Genomic DNA, 17,594 nt, shown 5'->3' on the forward strand with positions numbered 1-17,594 from the left:
TTAAATTATATCTCATCTCAGTAAATCTACAGTGCAGAAGCATGTCTGAGCCCTTCTGCATCTTCTGTATCAGTCTGGACGTTACAGCCCATATAACGCATGATATTTTGGGGATGATATTTGAAAGTCTGGTATAGTGTATAACAGGTTTTTACTTTTGGTTCTTTGCAGTGTACAGCTGGACAGACATTTAACACAAATGTCTTGTGTGTTTCTTCTGCTCTGGATATGTGAACTACTCTACACTCTTGCACCAGGGGAAACATCCTTACTGATAATGTGCAAGAATGGCTTCCATACATGATTTTCCTAGTCCCAAAAAAGTCAGCCTGAGATACCGAGATTACACTATTATTCCTCTATTTTCTGCCTTGGTGCTCCCCGAAGCATTGAATGAAGGTCCAAAATCTTGATCATGCTGTTCAAATGCTCATCAATTTGGATACAGAATCTAAAAATATTGGCCAAAGCTGTAGGATAAAGACAGGAGCTGATGAATTTTGCCCCTTGGTGAGTCCAGTTTCTAGATAAATGTTGTCTTTGCTTTCATGAGAAATGGTTGATGATGGGGAATTAATTTTATGAAGTATTAAGGAGTACCACAAACCTCACTAATCTTCAGCTCCAAATGCAACATACATCTTAACTTTTGCCATCTCCTGTATACAGTACCTAAAAAGCGTGTGTGTGCACTTGTACAGATACTGCAGCTGCAAAGACTGCTGTAAGGCAGCATGCCACAACAGCATTACAAGGTATGTATGGCATGAAAACACTTTCTATACAAATGACCTTTTTCTTCCTCAGACTGGTACTCGAAATTTTCAGTTGAATTTTCTGATCACTTCCATAAAGCCAGTATTAAACTCAACGAAAAGACAAAGAGAAAAAAAGCCATGTAACTTACTAGTCATGCTGCTTTTATGCTTCTGGAGAATGCACAGATACCATGGTGCAGTTCACCCTCTACAAACCCGTACAGAGTAGAACAGCTTTACTGTGAGCTGTGTTTGACACTGAGTGCGCACAGTGCTCTGATGCATGGAAGAACATATTACAAAACTAATAGCAGTTCTAAGTAATGGTACAATTTTCCTTTGTGAAAGAAATAAGGAAGAGAGAAGAAGGGTCATGATACTGACAACTGAATCAGAAGTTATCTGCAGCAAGTAATAAATGAAGTGACATTAGCTGAAGGCAGTCAATAACAGACAAGCAAGTCACTTTTCAAATGTCTCTGAGTGACCAAAAGCAGTGACAGACATAAGCTTTAGTCAACTTTTTAGGAAACACAATTCAAGAAGGAAGAAACTCTAATGCATCAGCTATGCTGGAAAGAAATCAAATGCATCTCCTACTACGGAATAAAAAACAAAGCTCAATGGTAGCAAACCAATCAACCTAATTCTTCCTCTTATATTTTGGCCATTTATCCTCACAAACTTTTAATTTTCCATTGCAAAATGTGTAAATATTGCTTGTCCCTACTCACATACCACTTTCTGAGTTCAGCCACAGAGCTCCACCCTTCCAAATCCTTTCTTATGATTTGCATCTGACTTGAAATCCAAGAGAAGTTTGCCCATCCATGAGAACATAGCTGAGGAGTAATTTAGGAATCATTTAAAAACAATTTTTAACGCTACTTTGCAGAGGCCCTGCAACTACAACATTGCAGTTAACGTGTATTTATGATTTTTCACACTGCCAAAGGCACACAAGGAAATGCATATCCTCCAGCCTCTCTGATCTCCTTGTTCCTCAGCCTTTGAACTGGGAATTCTCAGGGAAGAATCAAAGAACATTTCCCCTCTACTTTTGACACCTGCTGCCCCAGCATTCCACAAACGCTTCCTGCAACACAGACAAGTCAACAGGTACGTAAGCCAGCCTATGTGTATGTATTCTTTATTAGAAGTAGCAAGGGTTTGGTTCTCTGCCAGCCCTGTTGAGGAAAACTGATCCTGACAAAAACACTAGGAAAGGCTGAGGCAGCAAACAGCTTGTGGCATACTGGAGTCTACTTATGCAATGCATCCTAGTAAAGCAACTACTATAGAGCAATATATAATGTAACTGACAGATGATGAATTTACAATTTTGCAGTTATGTGAGAATGGGACAATCCTATGCAGATAACCAACACACCTACATACCCAATTTCTCTTACTGGAGAAGGCCCAACTCCCCTTGACATCTTACTGACATGAATTAGGAATGTTTCTAACCAGTTCAGAGTGAATCAGAGGGTACCGCTATGTACAGGAGGTTCCCAGGAATGGAAATCCTTGTGGAAGTGCTTACAGAAGAGGAGGAGTTGTGAAGAGAAAAGAGGAGCTGCCCGGTAGCAACATCTGGGCACACAGGTCTGAAAGTCGGAAGCACAAGCATGACAGAGAAGTAAGAGGCATAGGGAGCCTGTAACTGTGCTTGTACATAGAGAGGAGAAGAGATTAACTGAAGGTCTAGGTGAGATAAAGAAATGACACAGCAAGCTAAAAGGACACAGGAAGAAAGGAGAACTCTGGAACCTTACTGAGGAAAAGGAACTAAATCAGTAATGGGGGGCTGCTTTGGAGGGCAAGCGGGATAGAGGCAGGGAGGACGAGAGGCTTTAGGTAAAGTTTGGGGAGTGTTTAAGGACACTAGCTTTGCTGCAGGATGTGCACAAAGATGGGCATGACAGAGAACCTGTGGATTAGCAGCAAACTAGCTAGGTAGCAGTAAAACAGGCTTTGTTTGGTTTTTTTTTTTTGCTTAAAAGAACATGTGAACATGTGTGTGATTATCCCTATATGCCAACATGCAGGAAACTTTAGGTCTGCACAAGAAATACAAGGACAGTTTACTACACCAAGGAATTTCTTTTTCTTTTTTTTTCCGAGGAGGATAAACTATTTTATTAACACTGCATGCGCCACAACTTAAATGTTAAATGAATATGTAGTTTCTGTGATGACCCTTACAGACTGATGTTTGGAGCCCTCAAAAGGACAAGCAGCTGCAGTACGAGCTTCTGCACAGACATACCTCTTTTTTGCCCTGCCAGCAGCTCTCTTGCAGGGCGAAATGTCTCTATTTCATATTCAGACCTCAGAGCGTCCTCTGGAGGCTATTTCCAGAACAAAACCAAACTAAACCAAAGCAAAGCAAACCAAACCAAACCAAAAACAAAACACCAAACCAAAAACACCAACACAAACTAAACCAAAGCAACAAACACCGATGTGAAACTTAGAAATTAATTGCTACTTATTCATAGAGGTCTGGCACTTAAAGTCTGATTAACCCCCAATTCTTTATTGAGCAAAGTCCTAATGTACTACTGAAAACTAATGTTATTTTCTTTAGGACAGCAAGCTGCAACAAAGCAACATAGCCTGCTTGTCTTTGTCATGAGTGAGTTTGTAAATTTAACATGCCAAATGTTTATTCTTTGACTAGCTTTCTTAAGCACCAGCCAGTAAGGTAAAGCAGTTGACAGCTTCAGCTATTTCGCTAGTGTATACTGTCGATGTGAGCATCTCTTCCACCCTGTTCACAAAGAGCAAATACCAGTCTGAGAGCTGTTAAGATATCTTGTAGACATGACCCCAACACTTCACTCAAACATGGTTCTCGGGGGTCTCAGTGTTCTTTGCTTTCATCATGAAGCTCTGTATAACTGTTTCTCCCCATAATTATTTATTTTGTCTCTCACTTCAGAGGTTTCTTCTACTTCACAAATTATCTGGGTTTCCTGAACTATTCTTTTGGCTCATCTACAAATGCTTCTGGAAATCCAGTCCAAAATACTTCATTTGGCATTCTTCACTGGATAGGATGTTAGAAAGAAAATTGTGTTTGCTCAACTCAATAAACGTTTAGTTAGTTAATAAAATATATTTTTATAAACTCTTAGTAAATATTATTTTATTAACTCAGTTCAAAGGTAATAAAAAGTCTTTGATTTTGCAAATATAAGTGAACTATTATGGGATAATTGTATAAAGCAATCTCAGCTTGAAGGAGAGCTGGTCTACCCAAAAGTTTTTCCAATGACATTTTTCTAACAAAAGATATTTTCTCTCCCTAAAAATTTTGTATTGACCCTGTCCTCAGGCCACAGCAGGTGCTGGGAAGTTCTACAAAATCATTTTGGTTCAGTTTGCCCTCGGGGGAAGATGAACCTCCAAAGACCATTGTGCTTTTTACAGTAATGTGATGACTTTAAGTGAGCCCAGGCAGAAAACAGCCATTTGGCAAGTGAAGTCTAATACAAACAAAATGGAGCTAACCCCTAACTGCAAGTCACCCTGGTGTCCTGAAGCACCTTTTAATGAGTTACTGGAGTTTTCTGCTGCTGTGCTTGACATGTTAGTGACTTATACATTCACAAAGATGAAAAATCAATAGGATATACAGCTACATTTTGAGACGTTACATTATATGACTTTTCTGCACTGTCTTCTAAAATTGCATTTTAAACTTGGACCCTCAGTGCCCTGCTCTATATGTTCCATTTATATTTTACTTATGTTTTACAGTATATTTTTTCTTCAGATATAGTATTTCTTTGATATTAAATGAATAATTTTTCATTTTAATTTCATTCTTCAACATACATCATGCTTAGTCTAATACAACTCCACCCTAGTCATATCCTCTAGAGCATACCTGTTCAATCTTGGTCGTAGTTCTGTTTACTGATTTTAATGCAATTATAGGTAGAAAAATCCGCCCCATCTCATGGTGACTCAGCAAGAAAGCAGACTGAGATTTCAGAAATGCATCTTCCTTTAGGCTCATAATTTAAGTTAAATAATAAACTTGATTCACAAGACTTCACAATTATATTTACAATATACTTCAACTTACAAATTAAAAAAAAAAAAATCAATTAAAATTCACTGAAACATATCCTCATAGTATAGGTTTACATTTTGATCCTGCAGTTATGCATATACTTAACTTTATCTAATTGCAAGGCTTCTGTTGTTTCCATTCAAATTTGATAATACCAACAGGGGACTGCACTAGGAAAGTGCTTTTTAGTGTACAGGAGCAGATCACTGGATTGGATTTGTCCCACTCAGATTTGGAGATAAGTGTTGTCTCTGATACATTCCCTGGTTATCTGTCTGCACCAGAAAGTCTATGCACCTCAGCGGTCTGACCACATGGTATTCAATGCACGCACAGACACAAACAATCGGAACAAGTCACAGATTTACTCCTTTGCCACAAAATTTTGAGACTGCAGGGAAAACTTACCAATTTTTTCCACAGAATAGGGGATATGGGAGCACAAATATTTGAGAGCATCTTGTCCTTAAATTTTCTGGGAATGAGCTAGCTACACCCTGCTCTACTGAATAACACCAATGAAATGTAATTTCAAATAAATGAAAACAAAATAACCCCAAACCCACAATCTCTTGAGGTCTAATAATGGAAACAAATAGGCTATACTATTAGCCACAGTACACATTCATAACTTTTTCCTTGCAACTTATTTTGGACTAACTTTGTGCTTCGGGTGAAGGGTTTATCTGCAGTACTACACTTGCTCACACCCTCCCATTTTTAGATGACTCCATTTGTGTCCTCTGCATCTCTGCTGAAAGGACACCACTGATCCCAGTGATTTATAAACCTCCCTGACTTTTCTGCTGTTTCAGAGTGTCTCTTCTTCCTATGAGAATAGGCCTAACAGGTGAAATTCCTACTAGTTATAAGCCTAAACAAGTCAGTAGAATTACACCTGGGATTCATTTAGTTTCATTTCTTTAGCCTTTCAATATACTTCCATTTTATGAAAGTATGAATCATTTCTATTACTCTCCAATGCCCTTAGCCTAGGACATTAAAACAACCTTCCTATAGTAGAGCTTCATGGTTACAGACTAGTTTGGTAAAACTGACATATTTCCATCAGAATTCTAGTAAAATGTACAAAGAAAATTATTTTATTGTCTCCCTGAGCTTATCTGGCAATTGAGGTAAATTATTGTCTCTCAAAAAAGTAATCCCTAAATGCAAATCCCCACCTCCAAATATTATAGCCTATCTGTTGTTCAAGAACAAACACCTAACAGTCATTTCTAAGGCATGTACTGGGCTGGCAGTCAGACAATTTCCACACAGTTGAATTAACGTATTTTAAATTAATTCAATTAAAATTATCTCTAATTAAGGCAGATAGCTTTAAGAGAGTCTTTTCCATTTTGGTAAATGATCTTTCAGTAAACATGCCCTGCTAATCGAAACACCTGGATCAAGTTCTTCAAATAAGGACGAAAAAAGAGTGTACTTATATCCCAAACGATAATTAGGCAATGAAAAAACAGTACATATAGGACCATTTAAAAGATGAAAGAGTAGAAAGGTAAAGTGTGCTTTTTATAAGTTACTTGAATGAAGTACAGCTGGACCCTCAAGCTATTTTAGCTGGAATGGCACCAGGCATAGAACTTTTATTTAACTTTCTTAATCTACATGGACTGTTGATACTTAAGGAAAAGTGGAGGGATGGAAACCAAAATATAAGAAAGCTATCAAGTCTTGTTTGTATTTGTCATACAAACAACATTAGCTGGGAGGTCCACATACTGAATCTTTTGGTTTTAAAAGTTTTAACAATCAGCTTTCTTTTTCCTTGTCTTTATTATTTTTAATGTAACATTTAGTCTGCTATATTCTGAGTGAGAGGTGGATTTAATTTTGACATGTCAGACCAGAGCCATTCTTCCACAAGGATCAGGAAAAGCAAAAAGCAAGATCTGTCTGAGCACTAGTTTTATTTTGCTTTCCTTTAGAACAGAATTGGATAAGATGTTCCTACTGAAAACTGTTTTCCATTGTAAAGGAATCTGCACTTCCACTGTACAGGGGTCTGTTGGAACGATGATGTTCCTAAATCACATCAGTTTTAACAGGAGATTTTCAAAAGGCCCAGGCAAGAGAGAGCCCACTGACTGCTGCTGAAAACTTGGTTGCTTGTAGTCGGGGGCTGGCACAGTGTGGGAGGAAAGTTAGCTTGAGTTACTACAGATTAGATGAGTGCTTTAATCACTAGGCTCTTCGTTACCTCTGGTTCTTACTTCCTGGTGTCATCCCTGCAAGTACACAAACACCTCACTGAGTTTCCTTACCCTAGAAAGAGCCTGCGTACAGCCCTGGTGGTACAGGGCATTTCCCAAAATGTTAGAAGGCCAGGACCTTGCTCAGCTTTATCACAGGAGGGCACTTCCCGTGCGCTCTCATCTGGTGCTGAGACCAAGATGGCCAAACCCTGGCAGGCCTTGCAGGAGATGGGGCATCCTCCACCTCAACTCCTCCCTCCTTTCCACTGAAAGATGCAGCACCAGTACCGCCTTCCCTCTTCCTACCCTCCCATGGCAGCAAACACCTTCCCTCCTCTTTCTCTGCCCTTCTACAGCACCAAATTCACACACGCTCCCACCCTGCCCCACAGGAGGACCACAGCAAGAGCCTACACTGTCCTCACAGAGGCTCTTTCCCCAGGCAGCACCACACATGAACCTTCCCCCAGAAAGACAGAAGAATGAGCAATGCAACCCAGAGAGGAGTTTATCACATCCGCCATTTCACTTGCCTGCTGAGGGCACTCTGATGGCTGAGGAATGAGGCTCCCAAAAGAACCTGTTTCCAGTTGGTTAAATATTATTGTTCAGTGCTGACAATTTGTAGCCTTCGGATTTTGTTTAATTGGAAACACTGCCCTTACAAGTTCCTCTTACGATTTTGCAGCTTCCACAGCATCTGGCCAGTGGGTTTATGTACCTGTGTAACATGCTGTGTGAGTTCAGGAACTGCTGAATGCTCAAAACCCAATTTTTCCTATCCTATAAGCTAATGACCTCTTCTAAAATGTCCATGAGCTCTGAACGTTCCTTTTTTAGCTTTGCCAGCATAGTCATCTTACAGCCTGACACCAACAGTGTAAATTAATCTCTCTTCTTTTTCTCCTTCCTATGGAAATTTCTCAGAAGTGGATTCTTCCCCCCCCCCCCCCCCCCCCCATTTTGTCTTATTAAGCAGAGAAAAGGAGAGAAGGAGAAAAATAGGCATTATCACTGAGTGAATCTTCTTGCAACCTGACACCTGTTTCTAGACAGACTGAACCCAACATGGAGATCGTTTTGGAGGATACATTCTACAAAGATGCATCTTTCCCAGAAACACACAGAACTAATTGCACTGCTTAATGAAAACTCCATGGAATTTTGTCGATGGAAGTACGGACTTGAGCTTTTCAAAAAGAAAAACCTGGAAATTATACCGACTGACAAGTGCAAATCTTTGGGAGGTTATGCAGATGTTGTAGTACTCAAAACATTTACTCTTTGTTTTATGTACTGGCATTTACTTCTGCACTAAGACTTATATCTTCAAAAGGTCAAAAATAAGAAGGATGCTTGCCACACTTTCCTGATGAGCACATATACTTAGAGATGGTAGATTCCCTTTTTCTAAACTACACTCAACACTGGAGATGAGTACAGCCTACACCTACCCCCTAGAGTCTTGCATGAATCTGGGTGGAGAACTGCAGATGGTGTGATTTCAGGGGACTTTCTGTAGATGACCTCTTGTTCTTGAAGAGCTACAGAAGACTACAGGCACCCTGGGAAACATTTTTCTCTGGTATTCTCTGCTACATTTTTATGGTTCACTTTAAAATGAGCAGTTGAAAGATTGGGTTTATTTATATCTTCTGGTTTTGTCAAAAAAAAAAGCAGAAATAATTCTGAATTTTCTTGATTGCAGATGAAAAGACATAACCTTTCACCAAACAGACCTGTATGCTATATTCATCTTGAAACTATGAGTCACATTCTTTTTCTGAGAACATCAACAAAACCTCTACAGATTTGTTCAGTGAAACAGAGGTTCAGGAGAGAGCTGACAGAAAATAAATCTCTGCAGATATCCTTCCACAAAAGCCCTGCTCATTTATTCCGCCAAGTGGAAAAACAAGAAAAAACAAGATTTGTTCCTGCCTTGGAAGTTTTAGCACTCCTCCCTAAACTGTGAAGAGTACCTCAAATTTGTGAGGACTATCTGAAGGCCAGGTCCAAGCACAAGCAACTCTTTGTGCTCAGTTCACAGCTGTTTGTGTCCAGTGATCCATCTCGAACTCCTCCTGGTCACAGGGAGCTCCAGAAACCTGGCTGTGATATGGATGCATCTACAGGACTGACTTGACAATCTGCACTTGAGGGGCCACATGAATGGTTTCACCTGATGATTAATCCCCCTTCCTTTCTGAAGAAGGAAGAGATGCAACCACAGAGAAATAGAACCCATTTCTGTGCTTCTCAGCTGGGAACTCCCTAACCACTGACAGTGACAGCCAGAGAACAAAATTAGAACATATATACATAGAACATATAATCTAGTCTTTTTGGTTTTTAATTTAACCACATTTATTACACCAAACAAGATGCTTACTCTAGCGTTTCAAAGCAGAGCCTAGAAAGACAAAGATGACTTTCAGAGTGTGTAAAAGCCCAATGAACAGGAGAACATTGGCAAGGCTCGAACATTTAAATAAAGGGGAACTTCTCTGTTTGCTTAGTTCCTCAAAAGCAGTATATAGACAAGCACAGCTCTTTAACTAAAGTTTATCAGTAATCATAGATGCTTATGGAACCTGTTAAAATATGTTAAAAACAGCCTAAAAGTGGTAGAGAACACAACTGGTAGAATACATCAAATGAGAGCATAAGAGAAAAGCTACTTACAAGACAGCAAAAAGGGGCTGATGAACACCAGAGACACCCAGGAACAACTAGAATGTGATCTCAGTGGCTGGCTTTCAGCTGACTAAAGCAGAACGCCAAGGGAAAGCTGAACTGTTGCCAAAAGGGAAACAAAACTTGAATACACTTAAAATAAATAAACAGACTACAAATTCACATTCAGGAGCACACGCCTTGCAGGCAGACTTCTGGACTTCAGCCTGTCCATTCAGGGCATTTCTGGTACAAAAATAAGTCCTTAACAACTATGTTATAAATGAAGTCTCCATCCTCCTGTAAAGAAGGGCGAATCCCTCTGCACCTGCAGTGTTGCTACATTCACCCCAAGGGTGGCAACTGTTGCCTGGACACCATGTAAGAAAGCAATCTGTGTCTGTTCAATGGCAGTCTGCTATCCAAAGTGATAACACATAACAACAGCATAAGAACTTCCACACTGTCATAAGATAAATAATACTTCCCCACCACATTTTCAGCACATTTTCAGGTTGGAACTAGATGATCTTAAGGTCCTTTCCAACCCTTACTATTCTATGATTCTATGAAATGTCTACAACAGAGCATCTATACAAACAGAGCTTCACAGTGGACAAGAAAACTGCCTGGAAATAACCATACTGATTAATTTTGTATTAGCTGTCAGCTGATTTGCATGGAGCACTGACCACCCTGCAGGGAATATGGTCATCTAGTGTAGTTTCTGGTCAATCTGCCCAGTTCTGTCCCCCAAATGCTTAAGTACCTTAAGATTCATGGTTCAGGTATGCCTTCAGCCCCACAACATGGCCTTTCTTGAAGAGGGGCTGGGTGTGAGCTACAGAAGAAAGCCACCACTCGATCTGTAGACAATCACAGGGAGGCACATCCAGGAAGGTGCCAGCAGCTCTGGCTTCCACTGTCTCCTCAAAAATAACCTGCCATCACACAACTACCAGAGAAGCAAACAGCCAGTAGAAAAGCCTCCCTGCTTTCAAAAATCAGAAAGGCTCAAACAATTTGAAGCTATACAAACAAAAAAAGCTTCTTATGTGCCAAGTACGTCAGCAGGGGTAAAAAGGGAAAGGAACACTGAAGAAAAATTAACTTCTCAGTTGAGGAAATGACTCAACGTTTTGTACAAAGTCAAGATAGTTTCCACCTGACATTTTTCAAGGGTGGAGGACTACGGGGAAGGTGGGGTTTTATTTACCACTGCATAGGTTTCCTCCAGCATAGAGGACCCTAGCTGTGTAAAACTCAACTGCTGTAAATCTAGAGCAATCTCACAGGAGTTAGGTTCCCTCAGATGTACACTGGGGCAACTGAGATAGGGATCTTACCACAAACCTTTCACATGAGACATTTCAGTGGATGTCAGTGGGATCATAAAGTCAGGTAGCAGAAATCGAAATTGATTTGCCTAGATAACTATTCCTTTTTTGCATGGTGTCATACTGAAATGTTTAACCTAGACATAAAAAGAAAGGAAAAAAAGTAAACAATTTGTTTAAATGGTTATATTAAGTTACCCTTCAAATCACTTATGTATTTATTTGGGTACAGTATGAAAATACACTAAAGCCTACACTGACCTATTAAACAATTCAGCACTTGCCAAGCGTAACAATTTCTTCCCCATATTCTCTCTGGGATGAACATAGTTCCCTCTGCGCTTTCATATTAAGTAATAATACTTCATGAAAGCGAGTACGAACTCAGCAAAGGGCTCAGGGAACCCCTACCTCTTCCACAGGTACTAGTTATAAAAAATGTTGCTCCAAAAAGTTATTATAATAATAACACAAAGATCAGCATTTTGAAGTAGATAGGGGTTTGTCATGGAGAGATTACTCAATTTCAGAATACTGCAAAATAAATTGTACCACTTCTCAACCTCCACCTCAACGTTTCTGCAACAGTAGCTGATAGAATAGAGAGCAGAAATTCGCAGGAAGAACTGCAATCTTCCCTGAAGCTTTTAGCACTCTGTAAAATTAGTTTTCTTCTTGTGCTTGTCGATTATGCCTATTTTATTGGTTTGGCTTAATGAACACTATCCAGAAGAAACTTCAACGACATAACTGTCCTTGGCCGTTGGTTACAAGATATGCTTCATTTATTTTACAAGTATAGTTGGCAAGGCAAAGCAAGAATAGGTTTCTAATTAAAGACCAGGATCTGAAGAGAATAAAGGGGGACAAAAAATGTTGCCAGGGTCACACCTAGCTGTGCTGCAGTAGCAGAAAGGAAGTATGTGGTTGCCACAATGCTGATGCACACACAAAACCCAACTGGGGTAATTCAATGGCTAGAGCCCCATTAGCCCCTTGCCAGCCCACTTCCTGTCATTCTATTCCCCCTCTATTCAATAAATCATGCCTGGTATCAGCAGGGAAGCACAAAATTGTGAATGTTATGTCAAGTTAAAATGCTCTCTTGTTCCAAATCTGTTGCTCACCAAAGACCAAAAACCATGCTTTTGCTTCTGCTGATATATTACTGGACAAACTGTTGGTACAGTCAGTGCTCTGAACCACATCCTTAGCCTAAAATGCTTTCTTTGCACACACACCCTTTCAAACCTGACATTTTATGTATTGACTTTAGCTGCTTTATAGTTACCTAACTGCTGAGAACAGAAAGAAAACAACATGGACATACGAAAGGTCTGTTACAAGTTCTCCCTTTTGTATTTTAAAGTTCAAAAGCATATATATTATATATCTTTGCAGCTCTCCAGGATTTCTACCAGCTAAAGGATAGATTTTTCTGAACTGCTACTGCAGCTTCCAAAACTGTGACTCAGCAAACAGACTTTCACATTTAGAAGTTTGGCAAGTGGCTTGGTGCAGATAAACTAATGATCTAAGAGCTTCCAAATATGCAGCAGGACGCTTTAAGGAAAGTTTGCCCATTACATATGTAAGGACAGATTATTTGCTGTAAACTCAGATAAACTTTATTGGTCTTGCAGCACTGAGAGGATTCTGAACCTCTCAAACAACATAATGTTTGGGTTGTGGAAAGTCTATTCTAGCATGTCATCACTTATACAGAAAGCATTTTTGCATTTCTCATTTCGAGAAATTTATTTTCCAAATAATATTGCTAAGACCTTTACTTGCGCACTTTGTCTACAGTAAAAAGTTTTGTTTATTCATTTTTTTAACAGATGGTTAAAAAAGTCTTCTCACCTTGAGCTTAATGCATTTAGAAGCTCAGTTGTCTAGAATGCTCTTAGATTTATAAGATGAATATAAAGGCATTTCAGGTTATTGGTATTTTGCACATAATTCACATTGTAATTTGCATGCAATTATATGGGATATATGTACCCTGATGTCTGAGGACATATGTCATCCAGATTCTTTTCTCTCTAAATGCTCTTGCTATAGCCATTAAGGTGAAATGACTAGAGAGGAAAAGAAACTTCTCTAAACTTCGCTGGACATGGAACTGTTCAGGGTCATATTACAGCTGATAAAACCCACTTTTCTCTAAAGCGAATAAATATGCAGTCAAGCCTACTGCAAGCAGCCCTTTGCAAAATCAAGCCTCTTGTGGATTGCCATGATGAAGGCCCACTACTGTTCCTGGACCTTATCTTGCCTCTTTTCTTGTACCACACACCACAATTCTTCATAGCACCTGGGCATGGATTTATCTTCATTCTTCAGCCAAGAAGACATGTGCCATGACACCTTTGCTTAGGGTACCAGGCCTGCAAATTAGAAAGAAGCCAAACTGCAGAGCTAGATGCCAAAGTTTCCTCTACTGAGTTAGATGCTTCAGAAAACTGCTTCCACCTACCAATTTCATACATGAAAGGAGAACCACCTGGAACTAACAAGCTAACCTGTGAGAAGGGTGCGCCTAGGGATCCTACCCTTCACAGACTTTGACTTGCTTTGGGTTGAAAGGGAGCACCTGTATCTACTCATCGCTCACTTCAGCTGATGAAGAAATCATCACCTCTGAAGCGACTCCTTCAAATCACCAGGCAGGGTTCATTCCTCCTTTTGAAAACATGACCAGAGGAGTATACCTATTGATCTGAGAAAAAACTGCCTTGGGCTGCTGTCTCCGATGTGAATGTTTTAACCCCTGGAGAAGAGATTAAGTTGAGCAACAGCATGTTCCACTGTGAAGAAGTACCATAACTAAAATTCTGCTCTTTTCTGTTAATGCAAGTTTTGCCTTAGCCTTTACACTTTAAACTCAAATACAGTGCTTTCTTTGAGAGGAAAAAAAGTATGCCACAGAAGTTGGGGGTCAGGACTGGCATTAGTCAGGCCACCACTTGAAACACAGAGGAAAAATATTATGCTTGAAACCTAAAGACTGCTTCTATTATTTATGCAAGTGACTATTTCTTACACAAGAAGAAAGAGGCCTTGGAGTCAGTCCAACATTCACAACTTCCACATTTCCAGCAGAGTATCATAATGACTGCTCATTTTGTCCCCACAAACCATTAATTCTTACCTGTCCTCTTCTCTAATTACCTCCTAACTGCCCAGATAAAAAGTGTCCACTGCACTGAGCTGTTAGGGGTTAAACCAAACATAAGTAAAACTAACACAAAATTAAACCAAAACACTGTATATTTATTTAAGTAAGACTTGACACTAAAAACATCAACCATGCTGCAAAGAACTGCAGAGTATTTCTCTGAAATAATATTTTATTTGCATTGCTAATATTACATTAGCAAAACAGTGATAAAGAAAGCACTAAAGAGGATCCCATCAAGATGATGTTCTCTTGGAGGCAATGGTTGCAAAACATCTTAGGACATTTACATGTTTCTTGTAACTGAAAGTAAACGAGATCGGTCACCACCCAGACCTGCTAATCTGATGATAGGACACTTGTAATTGCCTCTGTTGCTACATGCTATGTTGACTGACTGCCACTAAAACTTTGACTTTTCCTATCTCCCTAGAGGAATGATTATTAGACCTTGTCCCTGCCAATGAGGAGTTACCACACCTACAAAGAAAGGAACAGGATTAAAAGAAAGTTGAAGGGTCAGCTTTCAATTATATACACTATTTGCATGCACCAAACTCAAATAGTGATTATTTACTCTGGAAAGAGTTTTTAGACAGTTTTAATACAACTACACTCAGGAAAAAAAATTTTGCTTCTTGGTAGCCTTTGGTGACGTATAAATGCATGGCGTGCATTAGTTTGTCAGGAACATTGGAGTCAGAATCCCGAAAAAAGTAAAGGAGGTCAGCATAAGCTGTTAGGCACACAGTACTTGAGAAAAACAGACTGCTAACATGTCCAAAATAAATAGAAGATAATTATGTAATTATTTTGGAAACTCTGAGAAAGCAGTTTCTCTGTTTATCATTTCTACCACCTGTGTGTCTCCTACTACCACCTCAATCCCCGAATACTGACAAGCTGCACTGAGTTCAAGAGCTGGGTGATCACATTGTGAAGTCTGAACTGATGCCAACATGTACTTCATCATACACCAGAAAAGGCCCCTCGTTTTGTTGCTCTCACCAAATAGAAAGCCATCCTTGCCCAGGCACATTCCAAGTTAATCACTGAATTTGAAGTTGGTGAACTCGGCAACTGCTAACAGTGTTGTCCAGTCATCAAGGCAGCATGAAATGAATATGACTTTTGATAGACAAACTGCCTCACTGTCAACCCGAAGCCCTGTTTTCTGGGGGAGACTCTTTCCTCTCCTTACTGTCAGCCAACCTTGCAAATTTCAGCTCCAAAAGTAACATTTTTTTTGGAAAGAATGCAACACCAAACATCTAACAGCAGCCCAAAAAGAAAGTGTCCTTGTTGTATACTTTATCATGATTTTAGACAATTGCCACTGCTCTAGATTAAAAATCTGACATTTTAGTCCCTTTAATTTTAGAAAAAAAATAAAGTCTGCAGTTTTCCTAATTTTATTTCACATTTACTAGTAAGTCATTATTTCAGACTATTCATGGGGACATTTTAGATGATGTCTTTGTATCTGCCATTCTGTATAGATTCTGACTCTGCTGCTGTTTTTCTGAAAGTCATCTGAGGAGGGGAAGGGGACAAGTAACATAATTAGGAAGAGTACAAACTAGTTCAACTTTATTCTGTTTAGTTTTCTAAAAAAAGAGTTCTGCATATGGAAATGAATTAGGGTCACTGCTTCTGGGACAACTGAAAAATCTAATTAAATCAAAGGAAGGAATCCTACTCGACTTTGCTGAATACTTTACGAACAGATGGGGTGCATGAGACATGAGGCAAGGTCTTGGGGGAAGCAGACTCTGGCGGTTTCTCAGAGGCCACAGCCAGCTGATGCTTGCTTCAGAATGTCAAACACAAATAGATTTAGGGATATTCTAAAATGTCTACCTCCTAAAAAAAGGAGCATCACTCCTTTCACAGTGAAAGTTAACAAAGTTCTTCTGTTCAGATGGGAGTAAATGGATGAGGCAGTCAGATGGAAATCAGTAATTTACACTTCCTGCATAGATCAGAACGATCTTCCTCACCAAGCAGAGTTACAAGGCCACAGAGATAGGCTGGCACAGGTTTAAACTCAGGTAATGAATCAGTCAAGGTGATGACTGGGCGTGAAACATGTTTTACACTTTCCTGATGCAGGAAGTCAGTCAGTCTCTTGCCAATGACTACTCTTTTGCTGTATGGGGCTTATTTTTCTTTTTTTCCTTTTTTTTTTTTTTTTAATTCCATCTGTCTTTCTGCCTAAATGAACATGTATCCGCTGTCTTTGGCTCATTTCTTGCTCCTGCTCCCAGAAATTGCTCCACTTTATTTTGGACCCTGAATACAAGTTCTTTGAACTTATTTGAGGCTAGAACACTAGACAGTATTATTTCTTCATCTGCTGAAGCAGAAAGAAAACTTCATTTTTGTTATACTAAACTACCTCAGCAAAGTATTTGTTGGAATGCAGTTCTGCCTTCCTGCTAATTATTGCTGTGGCTTCTTGCCAGCCATCATTTTGAGAAGCTAAATACCAGCTTCCAGAGGAGCGGCAATGTTAAAGACAACAGAACATCATTCTAAATAAAAAGGATGGTAGCATGAAAAAAAAGCAAACATTTTCCTGATGGAACAGCTGCCTACGAGTCCTAGCTAAGCAACTCCCAAACAAGGTGAGGTTTTGTCAAAACAGGAGTTTGTCAATATACCAAAACCAGCACACTTTTCATCATGCCAGGGCTCACTGGGTGGAGAACAGCAGTGATATCCTGCATTATTTGTAGGCCTCTCAGAGTGGGACAAGCTATGCAGCCAGGAGGAGGTGTCTGGGGCAGAGCCAGAAGTCGGAGATAAAGCAAGGCAGAAAACTCAGTGATATGAAATCATAGAATAATTCAGGCTGTAAGTGACCTCAGGAAGTCATCTGCTCCAACCTCCTGTTCAAATCAATAATTGATTCAGACCACACTATTCAGGGATTTGTCCAGTCAGCTTTTGAATATCTCCAAGGACAGAGACTCCACAAACTCTCTGGGCAATCTGTGCCAGGGCTTGACTGTCCTCATGAAGAAAAGGCTTTTCCTTACCTCAAGTCCAAATTTGCACTGTTCTAATCCATGACTATAGTCTCCTATTCTCCTGCTGTGCTACTCTGTGAAGAGCCTGACTCCATCTTCTGAGGTACACCTTATAGGTATGGGAAGGCTGCTCTTAGGTCCTCCCAAAATCTTCTCCAAACTGAACATGCCTCAGTCTTTCAGCTTCTCCTTACAGGGAGTGTTCCTTCCCTGACCAACTTTTGGTAAGGCAGGAGCAAAACTGAACAGTCTTACATACATGGTTTAAGGAGTGCAGCCTAGTTTGTCATTACACCTTCCCTGG

At 39.8% G+C, this 17,594-nt stretch overlaps 1 protein-coding gene across 11 annotated transcripts in view; it reads right to left on the reverse strand.

Annotated features, from left to right (window-relative positions):
- The window catches only part of PKIB (cAMP-dependent protein kinase inhibitor beta), a 55,166-nt gene that overhangs the window by 10,512 nt on the left and 27,060 nt on the right, over nt 1-17,594 (reverse strand). Inside the window, exon 1 of one of the 11 annotated variants that reach the window (XM_030490814.1) lies at nt 9,750-9,814. The exons of the other annotated variants lie outside the window; for them this stretch is intronic. The gene's annotated coding sequence lies outside the window, so the exon portion shown is untranslated. Of the gene's footprint in view, nt 1-9,749; nt 9,815-17,594 lie in introns of those variants that run through there. 11 annotated transcript variants of the gene reach the window in all.

Source organism: Strigops habroptila, chromosome 6, assembly GCF_004027225.2.
Source record: "Strigops habroptila isolate Jane chromosome 6, bStrHab1.2.pri, whole genome shotgun sequence".
NCBI classification, from domain to species: Eukaryota; Metazoa; Chordata; class Aves; order Psittaciformes; family Psittacidae; genus Strigops; species Strigops habroptila.